The sequence below is a fragment of the Caretta caretta genome, chromosome 5 (genome assembly GCF_965140235.1).
Source record: "Caretta caretta isolate rCarCar2 chromosome 5, rCarCar1.hap1, whole genome shotgun sequence".
In the NCBI taxonomy this organism is placed as follows: domain Eukaryota; kingdom Metazoa; phylum Chordata; order Testudines; family Cheloniidae; genus Caretta; species Caretta caretta.
Genome location: NC_134210.1, coordinates 125876691 through 125890599, shown reverse-complemented (window position 1 = coordinate 125890599; position 13909 = coordinate 125876691). Strand labels below are relative to the sequence as shown.

The 13909-nt window shown below is 47.8% G+C and overlaps 1 long non-coding RNA gene across 1 annotated transcript; it reads left to right on the top strand.

Moving 5' to 3' along the window:
• The first annotated feature begins 1964 nt into the window (after positions 1–1964).
• Positions 1965–9209, top strand: LOC142072233 (uncharacterized). Its single transcript, XR_012668666.1, has 2 exons — positions 1965–2333; positions 7686–9209. It is a non-coding gene; the product is annotated as an uncharacterized LOC142072233 (long non-coding RNA).
• Positions 9210–13909: the final 4700 nt, after the last annotated feature.

The following is a 13909-nucleotide window of genomic DNA, read 5'->3' as shown; positions in this document are numbered from 1 at the left end:
AACCAGGGGCAAATGACCCCAGCACTGTGACTGTTACCTGCATGCACTAGGGCACACCACCTTTACCCTTGCATGGACTCAAGGTGTAACCTTGTTAATTTATGCACCCCCCACCTGTACCAAGTTCCTAGGGCTCAGGGTGTAATCTTTTGTGGGGCCTTTTACCAGTGAAAGGGCCTTACACAACAATATCCTTAACCTCTAGTTATTAATTAAGTTACCAAAACAGAATACACACGCTACACGTACAATGCTCACTAATCCCAATAAGGCAGATGAATTTTTCCTTATGGCTAATCAGGATCTGGTCGCCCAGGGCTCCTCCAGCTTCTGCATGGTGCCATTGTCAGAGTGAGGTCTGGCAGCTCTGATCTTGGGCTGTGTCCCGGAGCTGGTTCCAAAGAACTTCCTTTTGGACCCCAGTTTATATAAGTGAGTGGAACTTGGGTCCTGCTTAGCTATATTGTAACCAATCATTTTAAACTGAAGGTCTACAAAACCATATTTTTCACCATCCTAGCCCATTACAAAACAGTTCTTTAGTCAATCATATCCCACCACATTAGTTGATTTAAATCTTGAAAAATTAGTTATGCAACAGACAGACAATCAACGATTCAGACTGACCCCACAGATAAACAATAGAGAAGTGGGGAACATAAAGGCAAAATAATAGAAGTATAGATTTCACACTCATCACTGTTAAGTGGTTTCTTGCCAGACAGAATGCAGTCATATAAAGTTTACTTTAAAGATCTTAAGATCTGCTTGTTTAGCTGGTCAGGGCGGGTACTGTTAGGACAGGAGCCTTCTTAACAGCTCGATATCACATTTCGTTTTGATGTAATTTAGATGGAATGTGAGGTTGTGACTTTCTGCTTCTTAGCTCGCTGCTGCTGTCCTAATGTGGCTGCCACTGCTTACTAAAGAAAAAGACCTCCGACCTTATAGTGACTTTCTTGTCCTGCAGTGTTTGTAGCCCAAACCTGAGATGAAACCAAAGGACATGCTCCCCTGATTTGTATGGCCCCAATGGGAAAATGGCTAAATAACATGGATACTCCCTACCTCCGACCTTAGTTGTGGGAGAGCACTCTTGGTAGTGTGTTGAGTGGTAGGGAACTGAAGCTTTACCTTCCCAAGTGCCGAATGACGCTCTCTTTAAAGCGAGCTTCCAGGGGCCAGTTGCTAATATATTAATGTGTCAGTGGGAGTGACGAAAAATTGTCAGCCAAAGCAGCAGCTCCCAGTGATGCTAGCAAGGCTGATTGAGACTGAATAATATATCAAAGAAGTCAGATACAGACAGCATACAGCAGGCCCTTCAAAGGCTTATTATCTGTCAACAGAATGTCCGATTGAAAATACCTCAGAAAATAAAAACTGCCAACAAAAAATGGAAAATAGGAGTGTAAATAAACTACAAGCACAGGCTGAGACTGGTGGCCATGCTGGCAGGGCCGGCGCTAGACCAAATAGCACCCCCCCTCCATTTTAAAGTGGTTTTTTTTTAATACCTTGCTTTTTATTGCATGTGTAGCCCATCCCGGCATGGGGGCACGGTGGGAAAGGGGGGTGACTGGGCGGATGGGCCAGGACAGCACTGCCCTGGCTATGTCCGGTTGCTGGAATGGTTCTGGGGTAGAGCAGCCCTGAGGCTCAGCAGAGACCAGCCGGGACCCATGATCCCAGGTGCAAGAAAGTACAGAGGTGACCAGAAGCACAGAGGTGACCTGAAGCTACCTTTGGCCCCATTCCAGGTCCTGCACCAAGTACAGTTCAGGTGGATCCAGGAATCTGCCCCCCCCCCCTGTTTTTTCAAGAAAAATCCAAATCCAGCTGCAGAGTTACTGATCCTAGGGCTAAAAGGCCATGTAACCTGACCTCCTGCATGGCAGAGGCCAGGGAATTTCTCCAGGTGAAACATGGCTCTTAGCCCCTACTAAATAGCGTGATGCACACACACACCAACATCCTAGGTGGGAAAATATTTACCCTGATAAAAGAAATGTCCAGTAGTCGAAACTTATTGTTTCTCTCCCTTGCAAGTGTAAACTACTCTTGCAAAAGCTGGCGTCACCCCGACAGACCAGCCTCAATTTGGCATAAGAAAGGAGAAAGAGAATAAAGGAGTACAGAGGTATAAGTAGGGGACCTACAGCACCATGATTTTTGAGTGCTTTTCACTATCTATCTGCTGGTCAGATAAGTGACAGCCTCCCAAGGCTTCTGCAGCTAAGAGGGTCCCTACGCCTTGTCCCTTATTCGTCTTTCCGCGGAATTGAGTGACCGATCCTGGCTTGGCACCGCTGGAATCGAGAGATGCAAGGAGGGTAAGAAGCACCCACACCTGATCTCCTATCTTTAGTGTACACATATTTTGAAATAGAGCTCTATACTTTGTTTTCTTTCTTTGGGATTGTGGCTTCCGTTTTGTAACTTGTTTGTGTGTGTGTAACATCTCTACATTTAAATAAGTAGGCACTAGCAATTTTGTAACCACATGATTAGAATCTAGCTTAATAAATTTTGGTAACCATTTATGCATAAGCCTGACTTGTTTTCTCTGGTTTACTGTAAAGCAGCCATCACAATTAAAGAACCTCAGCCGTTTGGCTCTAAAGCCTGGCCATTAGGTGAGAGTACTAAGAGCCTAGCGTTGAGTTGTGCCGCCTCCACGGGGCAAACTCTTGGGGCACCTGTCAGTCAATCCTGGCTGCCCGCTGCGAAGGAGCTCTGAGCTCTAGCAGTTAAAGTCACGGGTGGTTAGGACCTTGGGGCATCCGTCAGCCTAGCCCGGGCTGCCCGCCGCGAAGGGACAGTGCGTCCTAGCGGTTAAAGTCACGGATGGTATAAACGGGCATAGCTGGCACCTCACAAACATCCTTGGCCGTCGGCTAACAGAAATTGGCGTCACGAACAGGATTGTGATATAGGCTGCAGTACAGTAACGCAATGAAACCAGTCATGATAAACACCACAGAATTCCCTGAGCTAGAGAAAAGTTTGACCCAAGAGGGATGGGGAAATCCTCTGTGGAGCAAAGAACTGCTGGAGAAATATTGGGGAAAACCAGCAGAGATCTGGCAGCATTTCTGTAACTGGAGAACTGCCTGCAAGATGAAGAAAGGGAAAGGAAAAGGTGCTTGTATATGGCTGCTTACTAACATTTGGCAAGCTGCCTGTAAGGATTATCATAGTCTGGCAATAGAATTTAATAGGCTACAACAGGAAAGGGACACACTGCGCAAGGAATGCCAGAATTTAGATACCAGAGTAAGAACACTGAATAGGGATATGGAACATCTTCAGAAAAGATTACTTCCCTTAATTGAGAAAGAAGGGATAGAACAAAGGGAAAAGCTGGAGACTAAAACACGCAGTATCAACCGGGCTAAAGTTGAGACTGCTCTCTGGCTAGACCCTGAGGAATGGGATGGAGACATTTGGGATTCAGCAGATGAGTCCCCCTCCTCTGAGGAGGAAGGTCCCTCTGTAAAATTAAGACCAGCTATCACACATCACAAATCAGAAGAACATGAGGAAAATTTGAGTGGGGCAGAGCTGGATGAAGAAGGGGATGACAATTATCCATCCACCTCTTCAAAAACAAAGAAGGGAGGTAAAAAGGGAAAAGGGAGTAAAGCTCCAACACACTTTACCAAAATTACCACCCGCCAATATACTCCCATGGAGTTAAAAACAATCCAGGGAGATTTTGCTAAAAAGCCTGAGGAAGGTATAATAGAGTGGCTGGTCCGCCTCTGGGACACTGGGGGTGGATATATACACCTGACAGCCCAAGAAACTGAGCGCCTTAACTTAGGTGCAGGAATATTCCTGGAACACTCAGAGGGGAACACCCCTAAAACACTTTGGTCTCTGGCTTGACAATGGGCAAGAGGAATTTACCCGGCAGACCGAGATGAACTCACAATAATGCACTGGACCAACATAGATGAGGTAAAAACAGCTCTATTAACTGTGGCTGTCATTAGCATGCTTGGCCAAAACCCTCAAGGGTTAGCCTATGAAAGCCCATGGGAGGGTCAGGTAAATGTAGATGATCTCAGACCCCTGCTTAAGGGAGTTCCGAGTAACCACAGGGCTATGGCACTGTCCCTTAGATCAGAAGCTGCAGCACATAACAGTACCTTTCGGGCACTGCTAAACCTTCTGGTGTCATACTTTAGAGAATTCGGAGACATCAGAGCACTGACAGGCAAAGCTAAGATGCGTTCCCTTCAGGGAAACAAGGGGGCACCATCTAAAGGACATAAAAACAAGCGAGAGCCAACCCAGGAGGAAAAGGAGCTTAGAGCCAAGTTGTGGAGACAATGTCTGGCTTTAGGTTATCCCAGAGATGTGATAAATGGACTGCCCACAGAGCGGCTAAAATTATTCACCACCTTTAAAAGAGCTGACTGGGAGACAACTAATGCTACTCCCAGTGCACCTCTGCAGCTCTCTCCTCTTTCCCCACCTGCAGACACCCTGTATACTCCATTGCTGCAGCAACTGCAAGAGTTACCAGAGCAGGGAAACTAGCTTGCGGGGGTCAATCTCCTCTCCTAATAAACCAGCTTAAATCCAAAGAGGAGAAAACAACAGCAAAAGACCCCCGGATACATGTAACTGTAAATGACAAACACATTATTCCTTTCTTAATGGACACAGGGGCTCAAATGTCCATGATTAAGCGAGAAAGTTTTCAGGGCTCGCCACCTACTGGCCGAAAGCAGATACTTGTTACAGGAGTAAATGGCAGTACCATAACTTACCCATTAGTTAAGATAAAACTGGATATCCCATTGCAACCCCACCATCAGCCCCGAAAATATGAGGTTATTTTGGGCAATGCCAACATACTGGGCATGGATGTTTTAAGAGGAAAGAAGGGAAGGATTAATGGGGAAAGATGGGCTTTTGGAGTCAGTTCTGTTCCTCATGCCACCCACCTGGAAGAGGAAAGCCCTCCCCACTATTCTGTAAACTTACTTAGCAGCGCGCCTGCTCTCCCGCTCTCAACAGTAACAAACATAAAGCAGTATAATGTCCCAGCTGAGGCCATAAGCCCTGTTACTGACCTGATCAAAGATTTGGAACAGCGAGGAATTTTAATTCGTACCCACTCTCGCTTTAATTCTCCTGTGTGGCCCATCAAGAAACCAAATGGCAAATGGAGACTCACTATAGACTATAGGAAGCTAAACAGTAACACTGGACCATTAACTGCAGCAGTCCCTAGCATAACAGATATTGTAAACACCATACAAACCTGGGATAAACCCTGGCTAGCAGTATTAGATGTAAAGGACATGTTCTTCATGGTCCCTTTGCAACCAGCTGACCAGGAAAGATTTGCTTTTACTTGGAAAGGTGTACAATACACTTTTACCCGAATGCCACAAGGGTTTAAACACTCACCCACTATTTGCCATGGGGCACTGGCAAAGGTCCTAGATGACCTTATCCTGCCACCCAATGTACAAACTGTGCAATACATTGATGACATCTTAATAGGTGGGAAAACCCCAGAAGAGGTACAGGAGGCTATGAATCAAATCAAAGGAGCACTAGAAGCCCTTAATTTAGAGTTACCAGCTGAGAAATGCCAAGGTCCCTCCCAAGAGATAAAATTCTTAGGTACTGTATGGATGGGAGGTAGGAGGTCTGTGCCTAATGACACTGTGCAAGAGCTAAATCAGGCACCCTCCCCTGAAAGTAAAGATCAATTGAGACAGATTTTGGGAACCCTGGGGTTTTGGAGAAAACATGTACCTGGCTTTGCCATTATAGCCAGACCATTGTACAATTTGTTAAAGAAAAGTGCTGCCTGGGAATGGGCTCCTGCCCATGAGGAAGCCCTCAGGCAACTGATAGGGGAGATACACACCTATCAGGCTCTGGGTCCCATACATCCTGAAGCCCCATTCCATTTGTACCTAACTGTGGGAGCCACTGGAATGTCTTATGCTCTCTGGCAAGAAAGTGACACTGCTCCCAGACGACCAATTGAGTTTGGTTCCAAGTCATGGCAAGGGTCACAGGCTAACTACACGCCTTATGAGAAGGTGCTTCTGGCAGCTTACACAGCCTTGAGAGAAACTGAGGAATTAACTCAGGATAAGGACATCACAATTCACACTCCTCTTCCAATCATTAAACCTATATTGGAAGGGAAAGAGTTACCACCTGGTGTAGCACAAAAGATGACTATCCAAAGATGGGCACTTTACATACACCACAGGGTAGGTAGTGCAGACACTGCACAAAACCCCACTATGATTCAGGAATCCCTATGGAAAGTAGGAATGCCTGATGAATACCGCCTACCTCCACAGCAGTCTCCCATTAAGGATGCTGCCCCATTTGATCCTTCTAAGCCTGAGGGAGTATGGTTCACTGATGGCAGTGCCAGGCTGGTTAAAGGAAAATGGAAGGGAAAAGCTGCAGCAGTGCCTGCAGACCCCTCTGCAGCACCCCTAACTGCTGAAATTGATGGGTCAGCACAACTTGCAGAATTATCTGCAATTAAACTGGCCTGTGAAGCAGGAGCCACCGCAGTATATACGGACTCCTATGCGGTGTGGGCAGGTGCCACTCAGTGGATCACTAACTGGAAAAATAACCACTGGGAAATAGGAGGTAAACCAGTCTGGGGACTGGAATACTGGAAGTGGTTATATCAGCATGCCCTGCAACAACCCCTGTCTATAGGACATGTCTCAGCTCATCAGAGGAATAATACCCCAGCTGCACAGTTAAACAATTTAGCCGATGCAGCTGCCCAGCTCTTTACCACACAAGTAGAATGGGAACACTTATATTCATGGTTACATGATAATTTAGGACACACAGGAAGTGATGAGTTAGTGCGGCAAGCACATATCAGGGGGTGGCCTATCACCCACAGACAGGCTAGAGACCTGGTGCAAGCCTGCACTATTTGTGCTGAGACTAGAAAACATATAGCAGAAGGACAAAGGTTTGCCAGGCTAAGAGATGGAAAAACACTATGGGCAACCTGGCAGGTCGACTATGTCGGACCACTGCCCACTACAAGGCAGACGTGGAAATACATCTTGACTGGGGTAGAAATTGTTTCAGGGATTGGTTTTGCATATCCAACCCGACTGGCAACAGGGTTGTCCACAGTTATGGGACTAAACCGCTTAACAGCAATTGTCCCAATGCCTCAAGAAATCCAATCAGATAATGGTTCGCATTTTAAGAATAAACTTGTAAGGGAATGGACCCTTAACCATGGAGTCCAATGGACCTTCCACCTTCCATATCGACCTCAATCTAATGGCATGGTCGAGCGCTGGAATGGGTTGCTAAAGAATCACTTGAAGCCTACTGATGGCACATGGGGAGACAGACTGGACAAAGTGGTGCAGAGATTAAACAACAGACAGACTCCTACAGGAAGTCCAATCAGCAGGGGATTTTTCCCTACAGGGAAAGCTATCTCCCCTGCCAGAACACCACTGCACAGTTCCAAGTATGCTCCCGGAGACACTGTTGTGATTAAACACCCAGCCCTGGGAACCTTTACCTGCGTTTTGCACGCCTATAAAGAGAAAGGTGTATGGAGTGCCTTAAATGCTGATAAAAGGCTAATAACCATTACAGAGGCTTGGATCGCATCCAAGACCGGCTGACCATGTGATTTATTGCAGGAATGGTCCCATGGTTCCGAGCAACCTGCCAGCTAACCTGTCAGCAAAATGGACCATGCAGCAGACCTGTTTGATCACTAGAGACTACTATGGACTGTTGATATATTTGCCATTACTTATAATAGCAGGTGTAATTTTTGCTTTTGGTTTTAAAATAAGTTTTTTAGCTAGAACACGACCCACCAGAGATATGTTCCTGCAAGCCCTCATGATCCTTCTGTTGGCTCCAGTCACCTTGGCAATACCAGAACATCCTCTTCGGGGAGCAATCCAAACCATCGCCTCAGCTGCTGGTGCTACAAATTGCTGGATGTGCACCTTGCTAGATTCAACCAATGGACTGGGAATTGAATTTGTACCACTACATGCAGTGGCTGAGAATGGACAAACCTCATGGATGCAATGGTTAGCTCAACACTTGGGATTTTCCCTCTCCCCGTTTTTACATTCGGTTGTAAATACTGTTTTAACCATTTTAATTATTGTAATTGTTTTTTGTGTAACTTTATGTATTATGAAGCGTTTGATTCAAACTGATCTTTCCTCCACGCAAATCAGATACCTAGAGCTAAAAAGGGATCCTAACCAATTCCGCGAACCCTCATCCTCTAATTTGGTTGTTGGGTATTTCTAGAGTTCCCCAAGGAGGGCAAGAGGTGCTGGCATCACCGCCACCTTGCAATCTGGGATGTAGTGTGGTGCATCAGGGGGTGGAATGTAGCCAGACAGCCAGCCCCCCCCCCCTCAGACCAGCATTGCTGGAAACACAGGAGGAAGCAGGAACAGGGCACTTAACATATATTCCAGCACAGCCTTTGAAGCACAGGTGTGCTGCTACAATGTGCCTCTGGGAACAGATACGACGATTAAGCTCACAGCAGGCAGAGGCCCTGTGACAGACCTGGCTCTTAGCCCCTACTAAGTAGCGTGATGCACACACACCAACATCCTAGGTGGGAAAATATTTACCCTGATAAAAGAAATGTCCAGTAGTCGAAACTTATTGTTTCTCTCCCTTGCAAGTGTAAACTACTCTTGCAAAAGCTGGCGTCACCCCGACAGACCAGCCTCAATTTGGCATAAGAAAGGAGAAAGAGAATAAAGGAGTACAGAGGTATAAGTAGGGGACCTACAGCACCATGATTTTTGAGTGCTTTTCACTATCTATCTGCTGGTCAGATAAGTGACAGCCTCCCAAGGCTTCTGCAGCTAAGAGGGTCCCTACGCCTTGTCCCTTATTCGTCTTTCCGCGGAATTGAGTGACCGATCCTGGCTTGGCACCGCTGGAATCGAGAGATGCAAGGAGGGTAAGAAGCACCCACACCTGATCTCCTATCTTTAGTGTACACATATTTTGAAATAGAGCTCTATACTTTGTTTTCTTTCTTTGGGATTGTGGCTTCCGTTTTGTAACTTGTTTGTGTGTGTGTAACATCTCTACATTTAAATAAGTAGGCACTAGCAATTTTGTAACCACATGATTAGAATCTAGCTTAATAAATTTTGGTAACCATTTATGCATAAGCCTGACTTGTTTTCTCTGGTTTACTGTAAAGCAGCCATCACAATTAAAGAACCTCAGCCGTTTGGCTCTAAAGCCTGGCCATTAGGTGAGAGTACTAAGAGCCTAGCGTTGAGTTGTGCCGCCTCCACGGGGCAAACTCTTGGGGCACCTGTCAGTCAATCCTGGCTGCCCGCTGCGAAGGAGCTCTGAGCTCTAGCAGTTAAAGTCACGGGTGGTTAGGACCTTGGGGCATCCGTCAGCCTAGCCCGGGCTGCCCGCCGCGAAGGGACAGTGCGTCCTAGCGGTTAAAGTCACGGATGGTATAAACGGGCATAGCTGGCACCTCACCAAACATCCTTGGCCGTCGGCTAACACCTGAAGCTACCTTTGGCCCCATTCCAGGTCCTGCACCAAGTACAGTTCAGGTGGATCCAGGAATCTGCCCCCCCCACCCTGTTTTTTCAAGAAAAATCCAAATCCAGCTGCAGAGTTACTGATCCTAGGGCTAAAAGGCCATGTAACCTGACCTCCTGCATGGCAGAGGCCAGGGAATTTCTCCAGGTGAAACACGGCGATACGTAGAGACCTAAGCTAACTCTCCCTTGGCTTTCGCTGCCCCTGAGCAATGTCTTTTACATAGGTTGAAACTAGGAGAAAAATTCCAGCCAAACCCGCTCAGTGCCAGGGAGTAACCCCGCACGCTGCTACAGAAACTCCCCTCTGCTCTGATTCAAAACACAGCCAAAGCCTCTGACTCAGCCCCTGCTGCTGCCAGATCCCTCCATGCTACTAGGGATTCAGGAGAGGCAGGTTCAACTCCCTGCTTCCTGGCATGTGTAAGAGGTGGAATGGTCCCGCTATTGTGGGGAACTTTCCTGGCTTCTGCACTACCCCGGTGAAGTGAGCTAGCGAAAGGATCTGAGTCCTCGCTCCCACTTCCTTTACCTAGAGGCCTCCCTGCCCTTGAGGACTCCCCTTCGACTCTCTTGTCTGGCAGAGTCCTCGTAACCCTGATAAGCCTGGGGCCAGGATTCCTGGGGGGCTCGACCCCCTCCCCAACCCTGCTGTGGTCACCTAAGACAGGGGCTAGGGTGTCCTTACTCAAGGGTACTCTCTTTACACTGGGCACTTCCCTGACCCACTGATCATTTCATACAAATTAAAGCAAATACAAGTTGTTTAATTAACAATTGATTTAAAAAAGAACAAGGAAAAATGGGAAAGGTTAAAGGGAAACGCATCACCCCGCTCTGTGGCAGGGAATATCACAAACAGTGTCTCTGGAAAATCAGGGCACTTCACAGTCTGTTTCTTGTAAGTCCCAGGCCGCCTTCTCAGGCCCTGACTGTGTTGCAGGGATGCTGTGGGTTGGACACTTGCATTTGTGGTGGCCTCACACCTCTGGGCTTTGGGTGGTGGGACCCTTCTTCCCAGCGTCAGCCCCCCATCGGGTTAAGTTCCCCCTCACAGTCTGGTCTGCAAGGACCCTTGGCTGGGGGTGTCTTTCTGTGCTGGGCCCTTTGCCCAAGGTCCCCCCTTGGCTGGCCCCAGTTGCTCACCACACCTGGTTCTGTGGCTGCAGCTCTGCTCCCAGCACAGGATCTGCTCTCCCTGGGCTGCTTTTGTGACTGCTCCTAACTCTGACCTGCTTCCTGGGCTGCTTTTCTGGTCCCTCTTCATCTGACCCGGCTCTGCTCCCCAGCTCCACTCCGGCCCCTGCTTTCTCCTTGGCTCAGCCCCACTCCGTCTGATCCAGGCAATTCCAACTCACACGGGGGAATGGGACCCTCCTGACTCCCTGATTAGCCTGCCCGCCCTGTCATTCATGTTGGCCTCTGGCCATTGTACCTGGGGACTATCAGTCTCAGGGTTCTGATTTCCCTTCGACCCTTCCCCTTTTAGTGCTGGGAGCTAGCCAACCAAAACACCCCACTGAATGTTAGTAAGGGGGCAACAGTCCCCTTACACATGGGAGAAAAGAGGCAGGAGACCCCTGTTCAAACCCTTGCTACGGCAGAGGTGGGAATTGAACATCCCAGCTGAGCACTCTGACCACCAGCTAACATAAGGAGGGAGCTGCTGCCTCCTCACCCAGCTCTTTGTGTGGAGTTGGCGCTCACCTAACTCAGTCCTGCAAGAAAAGCCTTAGGTGCTTACGCTGCCTGGCTGCAGGGGATGGGGACGACCTGCTCATGGATCGCTAACTGGGAGAGGTGTCTCTTTGCATCCTGGACTCGGGAGCCTATCGCTGCGGGGGTGGGGCTTAGCATCTCCCCCCATTGGCCTCTCCCATTGGCTAGCTTAGGCAGCTCCCCTTTGTGAATCGCAGTCTAAGGCTTGGTCTGCACGTGAAAAGCTGGTGGATCTAGCTATGTTGCTGAATTTTTCACACCCCTGAGAGGCATAGGTAAACTGACCCGAGCCCCGGTGTAGACACTGCTAGGTTGACAGAAGAAGTCTTCCATCGACCTAGGTACTGCCTCTTGAGGGGGGAGATTTACTACAGTGACAGAAACAGCCTTCTGTCCCTGTAGAATCATTGAAATGTAGGTTTGGAAGGAACCTCGATAGGTCATCTAGTCCAGTCCTCAGCACGACAGCAGGACTAAGTCTTACCTGGGCCATCCCTGACCGGTATCTGTCTAACTTGTTCCTAAAAACCTCCAATGACGGGGTTTCCACAACCTCCCTAGGCAATTTATTCCAGTGCTTAACCACCCTGACAGTTAGGAAGTTTTTCCTAATAGCCAACCTAAACCTCCCTTGCCGCAATTTAAGCCCATTGTTTCTTGTCCTGTCCTCTGTGGATAAGGAGAACAACTTCTCCTCCTCCTCCTCTTTATAACGCAACCTTTGATGTACTTGAAGACTATTATGCCCCCTCCCCTCTTCTCCAGACTAAACAAACCCAATTTTTGTAAAATCTGCCCTCATAGGTCATGTTTTTCTAGACTTTTAATCACTTTGTTCTCTGGACTTTCTCCAATTTGTCCACACAGCAGGCGTCTACAGCTGTAAGCACTTCTAGTGCAGACCTAGCCGAAGGCACCTATCTCTCCCCATTCATTGCATAGGGAGTGTAGGCACCTAACTCAGCTTTGTGGATTGCAGTATTGTTCCAGGGATTTTCTAGCATCCTAAAAATTAGGCATTGCCATGCTGAGCATCATGGGGCCCAAGTGCCATCATGGATGCCATCTTAGTGTTACTGGAATAGAATAAGTAATAATTCTTATAGTTCCATTACAAACCTTTTGAAAATAGAAACTAGAACTCTCTCTACTGGAAGCGCTGACAAAACCTTAAATGTTTCAATAGCTCTACTTTCATTTTATCTCTGCTGCTTATCTATAGTGCACCACCTCTGTAATGGATCTTTAATAACTTCCCGTTTGCAGAAAACCATGTTAGATGCAGTATCACTTAGCTTGTTGACCTCCGCTCCCAAGCAGGTGCCTATTCGAATCTCATTTTCAGCTTCCTCTAAAGCAGTATTAGGTGCTAGATAAGGTATTTCATAAACTAATTGTCATGTGAGATTTCAGCTGCCCCATTGAATTGCTTCCCAGGCCTGTACTGCTGGCGAGAGGGGCCACAGTTCCAGACTGCTCAGACAGGAGCTGATTGACTGGCAGAGTGGTAGCAGATGCCTGTGTTTCACAACAGAGACTTTGAACTTGAACTTGTGTCGGTGTTAATGGAAAGCTCAGTTGTGCTCATCTTTACTGCTTCACCGCGGACAGTACTTTGTAGTCCATCACCAAACATGCACCCATGAGCATGCCCCATATAGCCAGTAATATTCATGCATTCGGTCCCTCGGAGTCATTCTGAGCCCTGCTTTAAGCTTCCATAGAGGCACAATGGGATAATGCTCGGGGAATACATTTTTCTTGTCTCTGCACCTCAAGATGAAACTGTGATTAGGCTAAAACCAAACACCTCTCTTAATGCAGCACCTCCAGGTCTCTGCCCCAAGCAGTGTCCCAGCAGCTCGGAAGGCATGCTTGGACAAGCAGCATGAACCCCAAGTGAACACTGAAGCCATTGAGTTCTGAGGTGTTCACTCTCTTCTGCAACATTGGAGCTATGAAAACAACTAGGTGATCACAAGAAATTCTTGCACCACATGTCTGAAAACCCATGGCGCACAGCCAGTCTGGACCATCAGCCTCGGCACCTGAAATGGTGCCATTTCTTTCCCAGGAGACTCTCTCTGAGTGACTTGCCGGCTACAACCACAATAGGGAATGTGGGGCTGTGAGGGGAACCTTAGCGATCTCCTCCCCCAAACTGTGATTGATGTTTGGCTTCTAGGAGGGTGTGTTGGTTTTAACACCCACCCCACAGATAGATATAGGGTATGTCCATGCAGCAATGTAAGTCTAGGGTTAGTGGGACTCAAGTCAGCTGACCTGTGTCAGGGAGTCCTGGCTGAGGGTCTATATTGCATTTTAACCCTAGATTAAAAATCTTCTGACCCATGCTCAAACCTAGGGCTCTGGCGTCCACACTGCTGTGCGCAGACCCAAGTCAAAGTAAACACTTCCCAAAGTGCCTGCCGCCCTCCCCCACATCTACACTCTCGCCCTAGGAACGTGGTGGGGAAAATTTCCTGCCCACCCTGCTTCCTCACTGGAGGAGCTGTCGATGGTCTCAGGTGCCCATAAGGACCCTATGAGCACACACACGGCACGATTAGCTCCTCTGGTGGTGGTCT